Here is a 17,618-nt window from a genome sequence, read left to right on the forward strand (position 1 = left end):
CCATCTCTGCGCGATAGCAAATGGAGGTGCTATCGAAGACAGTGCTGCCAAAGCAGAGTTACCAAACACAGCCTTCCGAAATGCCTTCACAAAATAAGACGAAGTAAATATTCCAGAATTCGGATCGAGAACAGCTGTCAGCATGAGTAATGTAGAAGTGAATAACCTCGGAGTACTGAAGCAACTTAAATCACTTAATAAAAGCAAATCATCTGGTCCAGACTCTATTAGGCTCCTTTCGGATTATGCGGATGCATTAGCTCCATGCTTAACAATCATATACAACCGTTCGCTCGACGAAAGATCCGTACCCAAAGACTGGAAGGTTGCACAGGTCACACCAATATTCAAGAAAGGTAGTAGGAGTAATCTAGTAAATTACAAGCCCATATCGTTAACGTCGATATGCAGCAGGATTTTGGAACATATATTGTGTTCGAACATTATGAATTACCTCGAAGTTAACGGTCTAGAGACACACAGTCAACATTGGTTTAGAAAACATCGTTCCTCTGAAACACAACTAGCTCTTTATTCACATGATGTGTTGAGTGCTATTGACAAGGAATTTCAGATCGATTCCGTATTTCTGGATTTTCGGAAAGCTTCTGATACTGTACCACACAAGCGGCACGTAGTGAAGTTGCGTGCTTATGGAATATCGTCTTAGTTATGTGACTCGATTTGTGATTTCCTGCCAGAGAGGTCACAGTTCGTAGTAACTGACGTAAAGTCATCGAATAAAATAGAAATGATTTATGGCGTTTCCCAAGGTAGTGTTATAGGCCCTTTGCTGTTCCTTATCTATATAAACGATTTGGGAGACAATCTGAGCAGCCGTCTTCGGTTTTTTGCAGATGACGCTGTCGTTTATCGATCAGAAGATCAAAACAAACTGCAAAACGATTTCGAAAAAATATCTGAATGGTGCGAAAAGTGGCAGTTGACCGTAAATAACGAAAAGTGTGAAGTTATCCACATGAGTGCTAAAAGGAACTAAACACCTAGGTATTACAATTCCGAACAACTTAAATTGGAAGCAACACGTAGAAAATGTTGTGGAGAAGGCTAACCAAAGACTGCCGTTTGATTGGCAGGCCACTTCAGAAAATGTAACAAACCTTCTAGGGTTCTCCGTCATCACAGAATTTCGTCGCTTACCACAGATATCTGTTGTCAGAATTACGGGCAATGAGAAAAAGCGGTACTGCAAGCGAGATTCGATTCAGAGAACTCGCGTTAATGAAACTAAGCGCTTACTCGCTTGAATGCGAACACCTTGAATGGTAGAAATCGTAGGAAGTATATAAGCAGGCCTAAAATGTTCAACTTCGGTTTCGGAAAATGGTTGAGAGTTGAGTCTGTCTGTTTACACACGAAGTGCGAGAAGTGACCTACACATCCTGTCAATATGAACATCCTGTCAATATGAATGAAATCGTTGGGGAAAGTTCGTACGGTCCCCTTGTGAGCAATAAACTACTGTCCACAGGTAAAATTCTGAAACAGTTTGTTACAATGGAACAGCAGTCCGATGAACCTTAGTGTCGGCTGCCCGGCTAGCAGCGCGGTCTAACGCTCTGCTTCCCGGCACGAATCCGCCCGGCGGATTAGTGTCGAAGTCCGATGTGCCGGCCAGCCTATGGATGGCTGTTAAGGCGGTTTTCCATCTACCTCGGCGAATGCGGGCTGGTTCCACTTATTCCGCCTCAGTTACACTATGTCGGCGATTGCTGCGCAAACAACTTTTCCACGTACGCGTACACCATAATTACCACGCAAACGTTTGGGGTTACAATCGTATAAGACGTTCTCGAAGGGGTCCACTGGGGGCCGAACCGCACAATAACCCTGGATTTGGTGTGGGGCGGCGGTGAGGTGGGTGGACTGCTATGGCCTGTTGGGTTGCGAACCACTGAGGGCTACCGCGGGACGAAGCCTCTCTGTTGTTTCTAGGTCCCCGGTTTAATGCACAATACGCACGTGAGGGCATTTTGGAAAGGTCAGTTTCCTATCAGCACCATCTTCCGAAAACAGCTGAAAAACTGGAAAACCACAATAATGTAGTGCATAAGCTAATATTGGAAACCCGTGGGGAGCAGACGTAAGCACTCTGAGGACAAGCATATTACGGTTTATTTATCGATTGAGTACTGCTCCGCCTTATGGATCAACATTTCCCCCACCCTCCTAGCGGATGTTCAGCTTCGGCAGGCCATGCGAATTATTTGAGGTACGCTTCTGCCTATGCCTGTTCAAAAATGGTTCAAATGACTCTAAGCACTATGGGGCCCGGCCGGTTAGCCGAGCGGTCTAACGCACGGCTTTCCGGAGTGGGGAGGAGCGTTGGTCCCCGACACGAATCCGCCCGGAGGACTTGTGTCGAGGTCCGATGAGCCGGCCAGTCTGTGGATGGTTTTTAGGCGGTTTTCCATCTGTCTCAGCGAATGCAGGCTGGTTCCCCTTATTCCGCCTCAGCTACACTATGTCGGCGATTGCTGCTCAAACAAGTTCTCCACGTACGCGTATATCACCATTACTCTGCCACGCAAAAATAGGGGTTACACTCGTCTGGTGTGAGACGTTCCCTGGGGGCGTCCACCGGGGGCCGAACCGCACAATAACCCTGGGTTCGGTGTGGGGGCGGCGGAGGGGTGAAGTGGACTGCGGTAGTCGTCATGGAGTTGCGGACCACTGCGGCTGCGGCGGGGACAGAGCCTCTCCGTCGTTTCTAGGTCCTCGGTTAACATACGATACAATTCAATACAAGCACCATGGGACTTACAATCTGAGGTCATCAGTCCCCTAGACTTAGAACTACTTAAACCTAACTAACCTAAGGACAACACACATCCATTCCCGAGGCAGGATTCGAACCTGCGACCGTAGCAGCCGCGAGATTCCGGACTGAAGCACCTAGAACCGCTCGGCCACAGCAGCCTGCTTACACCTGTTCAGTTGCTCCAGATGATCAGCATTATACTTCACCTCACGTAAAAGGACAGCAAGCTCCGTTATGGGCAAGAATACGGAAGAACCATGTCTCTCAATATAAGGTGTCATTCAATAAGGTTCTAAAATCTGACTGAAATCTCGACAGCAACGCTGTAGATGCGTCATGAGCCTCTTAAGCGGTTCTTTCCGTCCTGTGGATGCGAGGAAATAGGAGTGTGCTAGTCGATAATCCAACATCAAATTGTCTGAGTTACCTTTCTTCGCTCAACCGGGCGCAAACTCAGCCGAATCAGACGTGGGACATGCAGAACAGCTACTACTATGTACAACTCGGGGTGACGAGGCTCTCCAAGCCGTGACTGCAACGAGGTGGCGCAGATGGTGCCTCATAAGTTATCGTTATGGGCAATCAGGCACGAAACAAGAAAAACGGATAGCATTTCAGAGTAGCGGCAGCCAACAGGATTGCTTCGGGAATACCACGGCAAGCGTCTGACATTCCAGTCACGTGACGTCCGTTACTGGCTTCGTATGAGATGCCTATTGCGTTTCTTCGTATGTGGGTGTAACTTGCCGTTTCAAGGCAACGGTACGACTAATATTTATCAGAAAAGTGTCACTCCAGGTAAGATTTGTTATAATTAAATGTCAGTTAATGTCACTACTGGTTTGAAAGACCTAAGGAGATATCAACATGAATGGTAAAGAAGCCAAAAGCTGTCAGAGGATGCCGGGGTTGTGTTGTTAGAGACATGTAGTTGTACAACAGTGGGGTGCAGGTCTGTGTCTTGTACTGTGCTTTAATTCTGGGACTTTCCTATTCCACTAACAGAGGTACGTTATGCAATAATCGATGTTATAGTATATAAAAATGCGTTATCTCTCATTAATGAGTTTCTTCCTTTTGTGACTGTAGTCTGATTAGAAAAATGAAATTACTGTGAGTAACACAACCACCAATGACATTTACACTGAAGCTCTAAAGAAACTGGTGTATTGAAACTAGTATAGCCATGCGTACTCAAATAGTCAGACATGTAAACAGGCAGGAAACGGCGCTGCGGTCAGCAACGCCTATATAAGACAACAAAAATGGTTCAAATGGCTCGGAGCACTATGGGACTCAACTGCTGAGGTCATTAGTCCCCTAGAACTTAGAACTAGTTAAACCTAACTAACCTAAGGACATCACAAACATCCATGCCCGAGGCAGGATTCGAACCTGCGACCGTAGCGGTCTTGCGGTTCCAGACTGCAGCGCCTTTAACCGCACGGCCACTTCGGCCGGCTTATATAAGACAACAAGTTCAAATGGTTCAAATGGCTCTGAGCACTATGGGACTCAACTTCTCAGGTCATTAGTCCCCTAGAACTTAGAACTACTTAAACCTAACTAACCTAAGGACATCACACACATTCATGCCCGAGGCAGGATTCGAACCTGCGACCGTAGCGGTCTCGCGGTTCCAGACTGCAGCGCCTAGAGCCGCACGGCCACTTCGGCCGGCAAGACAACAAGTGTCAGGCGCAGTTGTTAGGTCGGTTACTGCTGCTACAATGGCAGGTTATCAAGATTAGAGTGAGTTTGAACGTGTTGTTATAGTCGGCGCACTAGCGATGGGATACACCATCTCCGAGGTAGCGATGAAGTGGGAATTTTACCTTACGACCATTTCACGATATGGATATCAGGAATAAGGTAAAACATCAAATCTCGGACATCGCTGCGGCCGGAAAAAGATCCTGCAAGAAATGGACAAAGGACAACTGAAGAGAATCGTTCAACGTGAGGCCGGCCGGTGTAGCCGTGCGTTTCTAGGCACTTCAGTCTGGAACCGCGCAACCACTACGGTCGCAGGTTCGAATCCTGCCTCGGGCATGGATGTGTGTGATGTCCTTAGGTTAGTTAGGTTTAAGTAGTTCTAAGTTCTAGGGGACTGATGGCCTCAGATGTTAAGTCCCATAGCGCTCAGAGCCATTTGAACCATTTGAACTCAACGTGACAGAAGTGCAACCCTTCCGCAAATTGCTGCAGATTTCAATGCAGGGCCATCAACAAGTGTCAACGTGCGAACGATTCAACGAAACACCATCGATACGGGCTTTCGGAGCCGAAGGTCCACTCGTGTTCCCTTGATGGGTGCGCCATACAAAGCTTTACGCTTCATTGGGGCCGTCAACACCAACATTGGTCTACTGATGACTGGAAACACGTTGCCTGGTCGGACGAGTCTCATTTCAAATTGTATCGAGCGGATGGACATGTACGGGTATGGAGACAAACTCATGAACCCATGAATCCTGCATGTCAGCAGGGGACTGTTCAAGCTGGTGGCAGCTCTGTAATGGTGTGGGGCGTGTGCAATTGGAGTGATATCGAACCCCTGATACGTCTAGATACGACTCTGACAGGTGACGCGTACGTAAGCATCCTGTCTGATCGCCTGCATCCATTCATGTCCATTGTGCCATTTCGACGGACTTGGGCAATTCCAGCAGGACAATGCGATACTCCGCACGTCCAGAATTGCTACAAAGCGGCTCCAGGAACACTCTTCTGAGCTTAAACGCTTCCACTGGCCACCAAACTCCCCAGACATGAACATTATTGAGCGTGTCGGGGATGCCTTGCAACGTGCTGTTCGGAAGGGGTGTCCACCTCTTCGTACTCTTGAGACAGCCCTGCACGATTCATGTTGTCAGTTCCCTCCAACACTGTTTTACACATTAGTCGAGTCCACGCCGCGTCGTGTTGCGGCTCTTCTGCGCGTTCGCCGGAGCTGTACACGATATTAGGCGGGTGTGCCATCTTCGGTGGCTCTTCAGTGTATATTCCTTCTTTTCACAAATATCTGAACTTTTTTTTCGGAATATGATGCGATTTCTGTGGGTGTGGTTAGCCACAAACATAAAAGTACAGCTTAAATGAATTTACATTCTTCCTGTCACAAATATTTGCCTGTTTTGTTCCGAATATGTCACCATTACCGACGGTGTGGATAGTCAGGAACGTAACAGCACAGCTTAAATTGCTGCTAGTGTAGCAATCATATTTATAGTTTTGACGGGCACCAACACTTTGCTGTTTATTCGAAATACGTCGTGGGTTTCGAAGGCATGGATAGGCCTAAGAGCACAGCTTAAGTTGCTGCGAATGAAAAGTGCATCAGTCACATTTAAAGTCTTAGTTCTCACAAGCCGCGCGGAGTGGCCGCTCGGTTTAAGGCGCCATGTAACGGATTGCGCTGCCCCTCCCGCCTGAGGTTCAAGTCCTCCCTTGGGCATGGGTGTGTTTGTTGTTCGTAGCGTAAGTTAGTTTAACTAGGTTTAAGTAGTGTGTAAGTCTAGGGACCGATGACCTCAGTAGTTTGGTCCGTTAGGAATCCACACACATTTCAACATTTTCAGTTGTCACAAATATGTAGCTACGATCGAATTCTTAGAAACGCTTTCGTAAATTTGGTGGTTTGGACAAGGACCTCCTCGCAGCGGCGTCGCTTGACCGATTCCTGATTTTAACAGAGCAGAGTGACGTCACGTAACCGTTTTCCGATTGCAACTATTGGTTATTCTTGTTTCTGGCTGACTTGTCCGTAACGATAAGTGCCACATGTCATCCACGACTGTCCCTTGTCTGCTTGCTCCAGCGTCCTGGAAGACCTTCACCAGCTGATTCTAAAGTAACTGAAACAACCTGAACGTTGAACTTTAGTTTTTCTTTTTATTTGTAATTATGATTGCAATTGTTAATGCATTTTTAGTTGTCCAAGAGCATAAACAAAGCTAAATAAATATCTTGATGGCAATACGTGAAACGACAGAATTTGTTAAACTGTTTTAAAGAACAACGCAGCTCAATACATGATATGAAAGAGTTAAGGTCCTTTGAAAATAAAAGTCTGTTTAATAGATAAATGTAAAAAAGTAAAGTCTGTAGTACACAGTCTGTGACCGGGCTAACGGCGTGACTGAGGGTGCAATACATGCCTTCTTCCCCGTGCCACTAGGAGGGGGCGGGTGGGGAGCCTAACGTCCACGCCACCTTTTACAGCCAGGAAAAATCCATCGTGCTCACTTGATAGCAGGCTCAGTGGGGCTGGGGCCATCCTGAAGCAACTGGAACGAGGAAGGAGACCATTTACTATCTGGCATTGAACCCTGGACCACAATTCGGAGATATATGAGGGAATATTTGTGTGCTGTAAAGCGGGTGGGAGCTGCTCCACAAATTGTTAAAAATGGGTTATTGATGTTTCTGGATATTCATCGTCAGCCATTTCGATCGATTGGTGATGTGGCCTCTGAGTCGGCTTGCAGCATAGGATCCCTGCCCGTTCTTCCATTTCTGTCTCCCGTTGCCAGTTCAATTCCGTTGTCTTTCGTAAGTCTTTGTCCCATCTGCGGTGGTCTCCCCTTGGTGTTTTTTCGTAAACTGGGCATCAATCTATTACTTGTTCTGACCACCTGTCATTACTTCTGCGAGTGACACGACCAGTCCACTGCCATTTCAAGGTGCTCGCGCTTTCCATTAATGTCACTGCCCTTTATTGTCCATTTGTGTTTTCTTTCTGTCTTTCTTTGTGTAGCCCAACAATCGGCTTTCTGACAATGAATTCATTTAATATCCATGTCATACAGTCGTAAGCTATTACTGGCAGTATACATAGGTCCAAAAAAAATTTTTTTTTCCGTGTCAGTCGACGTCTGAAAACGTTCAAATGTGTGTGAATTCCTAAGGGACCAAACTGCTGAGATCATCGGTCCCTAGACTTACACACTACTTAAACTAACTTATGCTAAGAAGAACACACACACCCACGCCCGAGGGAGAACTCGGACCTCCGGTGGGAGGGGCCGCGCAATCCGTGACGTGGCGCCTCTAACCTCGCGGCCACTCCGCGCTCCACCGACATCTGAAGAGTGTCTTTCACACGCTTGCCAGCCTAATTTAATACGTCGAAATATTTCTGTTTTTAGGTCTCCATTAATACTTACAGGATGACCCAGATATATTCTGTGAGACTTTGCAGTTTCGTACTTCCAACAGATATATTTCCCTCTGGTCTCCATTCATTCATCATGATCTCCGTTTCATCACAGTTCATTTTTTTGATCAACTTCAATGCAGACAAAAGCAAATTCACTAACCCGTTTTTGAAGTTCCTCTGTACTATTTGTGAACAGAAAAATATCGCCAACAAATCTCAGGTTATATAATCTCTTTCCCGTAATTTGGTGCCGGCCGGTGTGGCCAAGCGGTTACAGGCGCTACAGTCTGGAACCGCGCGACCGCTACGGTCGCAGGTTCGAATCCTGTCTCGGGCATGGATGTGTGTGATGTCATTAGGTTGGTTAGGTTTAAGTAGTTCTAAGTTCTAGGGCACTGATGACCACAGCAGTTAAGTCCCATAGTGCTCAGAGCTATCTGAACCATTTGAACCGTAATTTGGTTTCTCTTTGTTATCCAACCCAACTTGCTTTTTCTAGCATTGCTGAAAATAGTTTTAAATAGGGTCACCTCGTTTTACACCCTTATCAATGAAAATTCATTGTTTTCTTCAGCAACATTCACAAATGCAGAGGAAATTTTGTGTAACTTATATAAGACTTTAAAATGCTCCGTATTTGGATATTATTATCACACATTTACTATCACATACTATATGAATAATTTTTATTAACTTTTACTCTCCCACTATACAAAAGTTTTATGTACATCTGCATCCACGTGGACACACTGCGAGCCACCGTACGGTATGTGCTGATGTGCACCCTGTACCACTACTTATCATTTCCTTTCCTGTTCCATTCGCTAATAGAGCGAGGAAAAAACGACTATCTCTAAGCCTCCGTATGTGCCGTAATTTCTCGTATCTTATCTTTGCAATATACGTTGGCGGCAGTAGAATCGTTCAGCAGTCAGCTTCAAATTCCGATTCTCTAAATTTTTTCAGTAGTGTTTCTCTAAAAAAATGTCGCCTTGCCTCCAGGGATTCCCATTTGAGTTGCCGAAGCATCTCCATAATACTTGCGTGTTGATCGAAACTACCAGTAACAAATCTAGCAACCCGCCTCTGAAATGCTTCGATGTCTTCCTTCAATCCGACATGGTACGGATCCCAAACACTCGAGCAGTACTCCAGGATAGGTCGCACCAGCGTCCTATATGCGGTCTTCTTTACAGGTGAAGCAATCTTTCTCCCAATGAACCGAATTCGACCAAACAGCCACACAACAACCACAGACAACACCTGAAACCCAGCAAGCATCGGTACCAACACCTATGCCCCCAAACAACACGACCCCACTCCCGGAAATCATGCGCTGCGAAGAAACGCATCGTATACAAGAAAACACACCCACACAAGAACCCCCCGAACCCCAAGCCCAGAGGAGGAATAGACGCACACGCAAACACAGGGCGGGGAACACGAATCCACCACAACAGGCCACACAGCAACAACGGAACAGCAACACACAGGAAAACAGTCAACAAGACACCGAGACTGTAACTCACACTACCATCCCCCTCACCACAGAAGTAACACAGGCGCCACAACATCTGCCACAAAGTACAAATGCCGCTCCTAACAACACATCAATACCCGCACAAGCGGCCGCTAACTCCACAACAGCACCTCAGGCTGCCACACCCAACACCAGCACACCACCTGGGGGAATACTGGAAACACTATTCCCCCGACACACGACCGTTCAAATCCTTACCAAGGTGCTGACGGCCGTCACTACACTCATCACCCAGCTCATGAGCGCCGAACCCGGGCAATACTGGGCTGTCATACACACTGCCATCACAACACTCTTTCACACTCTTACATGAATAATACACCACACCCGGCCCATAACGCAGACCCGCATACACTATCACGGATCCTGTTCTGGAATGCAGACTCGATCCACAACAAAAGGGCAGAATTTGCCGCGTTCATGGAGCGCAAGGGAATCCTTGTCGCGCTACTGAGTGAGACTAAACTTAAACCGCACAAACAATTAAACTTTCCTGGCTATTGTGTCTATCGTACCGACCGACCGGGCGACGCCGTGGCAGGTGGAACTGCAATCGTCATACACAAAGACATTGAGCACACAAACATAGAGCTCCCCGAACTGGAAAAAATCGAGGCTACGGCCGTCAGAGTCAAGTTCAACGGAGCCTACACCACGCTGATATCGGTATACAACAGCCCTGTAGGCATCTCAACACGCGATATCAGCACATTACTCAACATTTCACCGCGAGTAATAGTCGCTGGAGATCTGAACGCAAAACATCCAGAATGGAATTCACGCATACGAAATCCCAACGGCAAAAAATTGTACGAACATTCGCTAGGTAGAAACTACATTACACTAGCGCCGGCTGAACCGACGCACATTCCCTATCAGAGGGGACACAGGCCAGACGTGATAGACATGGCCCTCATCAAGGGCATTACAGCGACACTCAACGTTGCCGTTGAAAACGATCTGCCCTCAAACCACCAACCTGTAATACTATACATCGAGGAAACACTGCAGCACACAGAACAACGCAAGATGTTGGACTACGGGCGTGCGAATTGGACATTGTTCAAGCAAACGCTCGATAGCCACATCCCACCTATACACGAAATTAACGAAACAGCACAAATTGACGAGGCAGTAGAAACCCTCACTAACGCCGTCCAGGACGCAATGGCAGGCACCATACCTGATCGCACCTCACAACAACGCAGTGCGGCCCTGCCCCAGGAAATCCTGGGCCTAATCTCAATGAGGAATCGCCTCAGGAGACAATGGCAGCGCACCAGGCGTCCGTACTTCAAACGGCACATTAACAGACTACAGGGCATCATACACGATAAAATACAAACACACAGAACACAACAGTGGAACCAAAAACTCGAAGGGCTGGACACCGCACGACCTGGCGTGTGGCAGCTAGCCCGACATTTCACCAGGGAGAAAATATACACCCCAACGCTTCAAGGGCCTGACGGACCTGCATACTCAGCGGAAGAGAAAGCAGAACTAATGGCTCGAACACTCGCAGCGTCATTCACACCGAACCTGGTACCATCAGATCCAGTGTTCACACTTGCTACTGACCAAGAGGTAACACGCATTCTAGCCCAACCATCGCGCGACGACATTCGACATGCTAGCACAGCCGAAGTCTCCTGGGCTATAATGCATTCCGCTGCTAGGAAAGCCCCTGGTCATGATGGCATTCAAAACCGTGTCCTCCAGGAGTTCACGGATAAAGCAACTGAGTACCTAACACACATAACGAATGCCATACTAAAACACCAACACTTCCCCGCCTTTTGGAAGACGGCCAAGGTCCTGATGTTCAGGAAGCCGGGGAAAGACCACAGCCTCCCACAAAATTACCGACCCATCAGCCTTCTGAGTTCGCTCAGTAAGATTGTTGAGAAGGTGATTCTCAAACGCATCACTAGGCACTGCATAACAAATGACATCCTGAGACCGGAGCAATTCGGCTTCAGGAATCACCACTCCACAACACAACAACTCCTACGGGTCGTTGAACATATAACACATGGCTTCAACATAAACAAAGCTACAGGGGCAGTGTTCCTGGACATCGAAAAGGCTTTCGACCGTCTATGGCACAACGGCCTCATCCGCAAACTCAGCGACGCGGGATTCCCTGACGGGCTGCTGCGTCTAATACACTCATACCTCACAGACAGGAGTTTCAACACTGACGTGCAGGGAAAACAATCAACACAACACGGTATACATGCGGGAGTACCCCAGGGAAGCATCCTAGGGCCCCTGCTGTTTAACCTCTACATAAACGATCTCCCAACCACACACAACACAATGATGGCAATCTACGCGGATGACACAGCCATCCTTGCGCAAGATTGGAAACCATCAAACATTACGTCACGCCTACAGACTGCACTCAGAGTGGCCGAGCCTTGGTTGGAGAAATGGCGTGTTAGAGTAAACGTCGACAAGTGCGAAGCCGTTCTGTTCACTAGAAGACCGAAGCAACTGCGCAAACACCGCTACTGCAGACCAATAACTCTACATGCACGCCCAATACGTTTCCGTGAGAAAGTCAAATACCTCGGTGTCTGGCTGGACCGGAAATTACTCTGGGGGGACCACATACAACACATGACCAACCGAGCTAGCGCGAGGCTCAAACAGCTCTATCCTATGCTCAACAGGCGTAGCACACTGAACAGAAGGGTGTCGAGGTCCATGTACATGACACTTATCCGACCCCTGATGACGTACGCAGCTCCTGTCTGGGGATACGCTGCGCCTACACGTCTGCGCCGTCTGCAGCTCATACAAAACAAAGTACTCAAAATCATAAGCAATGCTCCACGATACACACGCATCGCGGACCTTCACCGGGAATACCGACTTGAGACTCTCACGGAGGTAATCCACAAACTCACCACAAGACTATACAGAAACTCCAGACATTCGCAGAACCCGTTTATTCTGAATCTGGGGAACTACGACCACAACCATAGATGGAAACATAAAAGACCAAAAGACATACTTGTAAGGACATAACATCTATGGCCAAGCATACGCAAACATAACGGCACAGGCGAGCCCCTGTTAATAAGACCCATTACTGGATATCCAGCTGGATTGGAGTACACTGCCGAATAACTGGCACCACACAGGGAAGCCGTACCGTACACTGCATGCAAACAAGCTCCACACATCCCCCACACAGTGAGATGATCTATGGCCGATCTCCCACTACTGTATAATGATCTTGATTGTTCCAGGAATGCAGCAGCAGCAACAACTGGGACACATCGCCATCGCTTGTCATGGTAATGATGCATGATACCTATACTAACAAATCCAACCTTGCATGAACTATCGCAGCTAGTAAGCCACTACTGCTCTTACTACCCATCCCACTGTCGCAGAGGTTTTTTTCCCACGGCACGAGCCATGGCACTTTTTTTCCTCTGCTCTTCAAATCGCTACCCTCACTCGCGTTTCGTCCACTATCTATCACCTGATGGACCGTGTTAATGCGTAGCCTTACCCAGACGCACGGACAACATCACAGCCCAGCATCCTGTGATCCACATACTAGACAACTAACATGTTTACGGAGGTGACAGTAGAACTTTTGGTTTGGTCACCACGTTGGTGCGGGCGTGGAGGGGCCCCATCTCTCATAAAATCGTATTCTTACCACCTCATATCGCTTTGGAACGTTTCACCCAGATATTTAAACGACATGACTGTGTTAAGCAGAACGCTAGTCCTATTCATCTGCATTGACTTACATTTTTCCACAATTAATGCTAGCTGCAGTTCATCACAACAATTGAAAATGTTGTCTAAGTCGTCTCGTATCTGCCCACACCTCACCGTACAACACGGCAAACAACCGTATATTGCTACCCGCCCTGTCCGACAATTTATTTATGTTTCTAGACAACAGCAGTCCTTTCACATTTCCATGGGGCACTCTGAAGATACGCGTGTCTCTCATGAACACTCGCCGTCAAGGACAACGTACTTGGTTCTATTATTTGAGAAGTCTTCGAGCCACTCGTGTATCCGTGAGCTTATTCCATAAGTTCGTACCTTCATTACCAGCCTGCAAGCGGCACCTTGTCAAATCTTTTCCCGGAATATACACTCCTGGAAATTGAAATAAGAACACCGTGAATTCATTGTCCCAAGAAGGGGAAACTTTATTGACACATTCCTGGGGTCAGATACATCACATGATCACACTGACAGAACCACAGGCACATAGACACAGGCAACAGAGCATGCACAATGTCGGCACTAGTACAGTGTATATCCACCTTTCGCAGCAATGCAGGCTGCTGTTCTCCCATGGAGACGATCGTAGAGATGCTGGAAGTAGTCCTGTGGAACGGCTTGCCATGCCATTTCCACCTGGCGCCTCAGTTGGACCAGCGTTCGTGCTGGACGTGCAGACCGCGTGAGACGACGCTTCATCCAGTCCCAAACATGCTCAATGGGGGACAGATCCGGAGATCTTGCTGACCAGGGTAGTTGACTTACACCTTCTAGAGCACGTTGGGTGGCACGGGATACATGCGGACGTGCACTGTCCTGTTGGAACAGCAAGTTCCCTTGCCGGCCTAGGAATGGTAGAACGATGGGTTCGATGACGGTTTGGATGTACCGTGCACTATTCAGTGTCCCCTCGACGATCACCAGTGGTGTACGGCCAGTGTAGGAGATCGCTCCCCACACCATGATGCCGGGTGTTGGCCCTGTGTGCCTCGGTCGTATGCAGTCCTGATTGTGGCGCTCACCTGCGCGGCGCCAAACACGCATACGACCATCATTGGCACCAAGGCAGAAGCGACTCTCATCGCTGAAGACGACACGTCTCCATTCGTCCCTCCATTCACGCCTGTCGCGACACCACTGGAGGCGGGCTGCACGATGTTGGGGCGTGAGCGGAAGACGGCCTAACGGTGTGCGGGACCGTAGCCCAGCTTCATGGAGACGGTTGCGAATGGTCCTCGCCGATACCCCAGGAGCAACAGTGTCCCTAATTTGCTGGGAAGTGGCGGTGCGGTCCCCTACGGCACTGCGTAGGATCCTACGGTCTTGGCGTGCATCCGTGCGTCGCTGCGGTCCGGTACCAGGTCGACGGGCACGTGCACCTTCCGCCGAGCACTGGCGACAACATCGATGTACTGTGGAGATCTCACTTCCCACGTGTTGAGCAATTCGGCGGTACGTCCACCCGGCCTCCCGCATGCCCACTATACGCCCTCGCTCAAAGTCCGTCAACTGCACATACGGTTCACGTCCACGCTGTCGCGGCATGCTACCGGTGTTAAAGACTGCGATGGAGCTCCGTATGCCACGGCAAACTGGCTGACACTGACGGCGGCGGTGCACAAATGCTGCGCAGCTAGCGCCATTCGACGGCCAACACCGCGGTTCCTGGTGTGTCCGCTGTGCCGTGCGTGTGATCATTGCTTGTACAGCCCTCTCGCAGTGTCCGGAGCAAGTATGGTGGGTCTGACACACCGGTGTCAATGTGTTCTTTTTTCCATTTCCAGGAGTGTAGAAATATGGAATCTACCTGTTGACATTCATCCATAGTTCTCAGTATATCATGTGAGAAAAGGGCAAGCTGTGCTTCGCACGAGCGATCCTTTCTAAAACCATGCTGATTCGTGAACATAAGCTTCTCAACCTCAAGAAATTTCATTATATTCGAATTGAGATTCTGTGGCAAACAGAAGTTAGGGATAGTGCTCTGTAATTTTGTGGCTCCGTACTTTTACCCTTTTATATACTAGAGCCAACTGCAATTTTTTCCTATAGCTTGGGTCGTGGTGTTGGGCGAGATATTCACGATAAAGACAAGGTAGGTAAGGAGCCAGAATCGTATAGCACTCTTTATAAAATCGAACTGGGATTTCATCTGGACCTGGTGATTTTTTTTTCAACTCTCTCAGTTTTTTCTCTACCCCAAGCATGGTTATTACGGGAGTCTGTCCGACGGTCAAAGGACGGTAAGTTGGCACGATTTTCCTGTGTGAACGACTTCCTGAACGTGAAATGTAAAATTTAAGCCCTCGTTTTGCTATCTTCAACTGCCACACCAGACTGGTCAACAAGGGACTGAATGGAAGCCTTACACCCGCTTAGCGATTTTTCAAACGACCAGAATTTCTCCCAGTTTCTGCCACATCTTTTGCTAAGGTGTGACGATGGTCATCGTTGTATGTTTCGCGCATACATTTTTTCACAGACGCACGAATCTCTACTAACCTTTGCTTGTCGTAATTTATCCGTTCCCTTTTGAACCGAGAGTGCAAAACAACCTAGGATGCGAGTTGGTGCCAATACCATAGAGATCCGCCACTTTCGCGAGTTCCAGCAGCGCCACGGGCGGCGCTGACGGTGAAGATATCGCCGGCTGGAGTGGCCGAGCTGTTCTAGGCGCTTCAGTCTGGAACCGCGCGACCGCTACGGTCGCAGGTTCGAATCCTGCCTCGGGCATGGATGTGTGTGATGTCCTTAGGTTAGTTAGGTTTAAGTATCTCTAAGTTCTAGGGGACTGATGACCTCCGATGTTAAGTCCCATACTGCCATTTCTTGAAGAAGATATCGACTCCGCCTCGGCCAATTGCCAGCCGAGTACAAACCGCCAATGACTGGACGACAACGGACACAAGCCTACTCGGAAAATAGAAGAGCGGTCTCGCCCACTTGGTTATATAATGAAGAACCACAGAAACTGGCACACCTGCCTAATATCTTGTAGAGCTCCGGCGAGCACGCAAAGTAGCATGGACTCGATGAATATCTGAAGTAGTCTTGGAGGAAATTTATACCATGTATTCTGCAGGGGTGCCCATAAATCCGTAAACATACGAGGGGGTGGAGACATCTTCCGAACAACACGTTGCAAGGTAACCCAAATATGCTAAATAAAGTTCATGTCTGGTGACTTCTGTGGCCAGCGGAAGCGTTTAACGTCAGAAAAGTGTTCCTGGAGCCACTGTGTCGCCATTCTCGACGTTTGGGGTGTCGCATTGTCCTGCTGGAATTGCCCAAGTCCATCGAACGCACAATGGCATTGAATGGATGCAGGTGATCAGACAGGATGCTTAAATACGTTTCACCTGTCAGAGTCGTATCTAGACGCATCAGGTGTCCCACACCACTCAAATTCCACACGCTCCACATCATTTCAGAGATTCCACCAGCTGGAACAGTCCCCTGCTGACATGCAGGATTCATGGGTTCATGAGTTCGTCTCCGTACCCGTACACGCCCATCCGCTCGATACAATTTGAAAAGAGACTCGTACGACCAGGCAACATGTTTCCAGTCATCAATAGTCCAATGTCGGTGTTGATGGGTCCAAGTGAAGCGTAAAGCTTTGTGTGGTGCAGCCATCAAGGGTACACAAGTGGACCTTCGGCTCCTAAAGCCCATATCGATGATGTTTCGTTGAATGGTTCGCACTTTGACACTTGTCGATGGCCCAGCACTGAAATCTGAAGCAATTTGCGGAAAGGTTGCAATTCTGTCTTTTTGAACGATTCTATTCAGTCGTCGTTGTGTGCGTTCGTGCAGGATCTTTTCCGGCCGCAGCGATCTTTTCCGGCCGCAGCGATGTCGGAGATTCGATGTTTTGCCGGATTCCTGATATTCACTGTACACTCGTGAAATGGTAGTATGGGAAAATCCCCACTTCATCGCTACCTCGAAGATGCTGTGTCCCATCGCTCGTGCGCCGACTGCAACACCACGTTCGAACTCACTTAAATCTTTATAACCTGCCATTGAGGCAGCAGTAATAGATCTAACAACTGCGTCAGCCACTTTCTGTCTCATATAGACGATGCCGACCGCAGCGCCGTATTCTGCCTCTTTACATATCGCTGTACTTAAATACACATCCCTACCCCACACACCGTTGGGTGGCTTGCGGAGTATAAATGCAGATGTAGATGTACCAGTTTCTTTGGCGCTTCAGTGTAGATCAGTCGTCCAGGGCCGACTTAGACAGGGAACGTCGTTTAGTGAAGTCTTAGAAGTGAACAGACACTTATTGTAAATTTCATTTGCTATGTCCTATGAAGTTTACCTACAATTATTTGCACTTATCCATTGCGGGCCTTTTTTGT

The sequence above is a fragment of the Schistocerca americana genome, chromosome 6 (assembly GCF_021461395.2).
Source record: "Schistocerca americana isolate TAMUIC-IGC-003095 chromosome 6, iqSchAmer2.1, whole genome shotgun sequence".
NCBI lineage: Eukaryota > Metazoa > Arthropoda > Insecta > Orthoptera > Acrididae > Schistocerca > Schistocerca americana.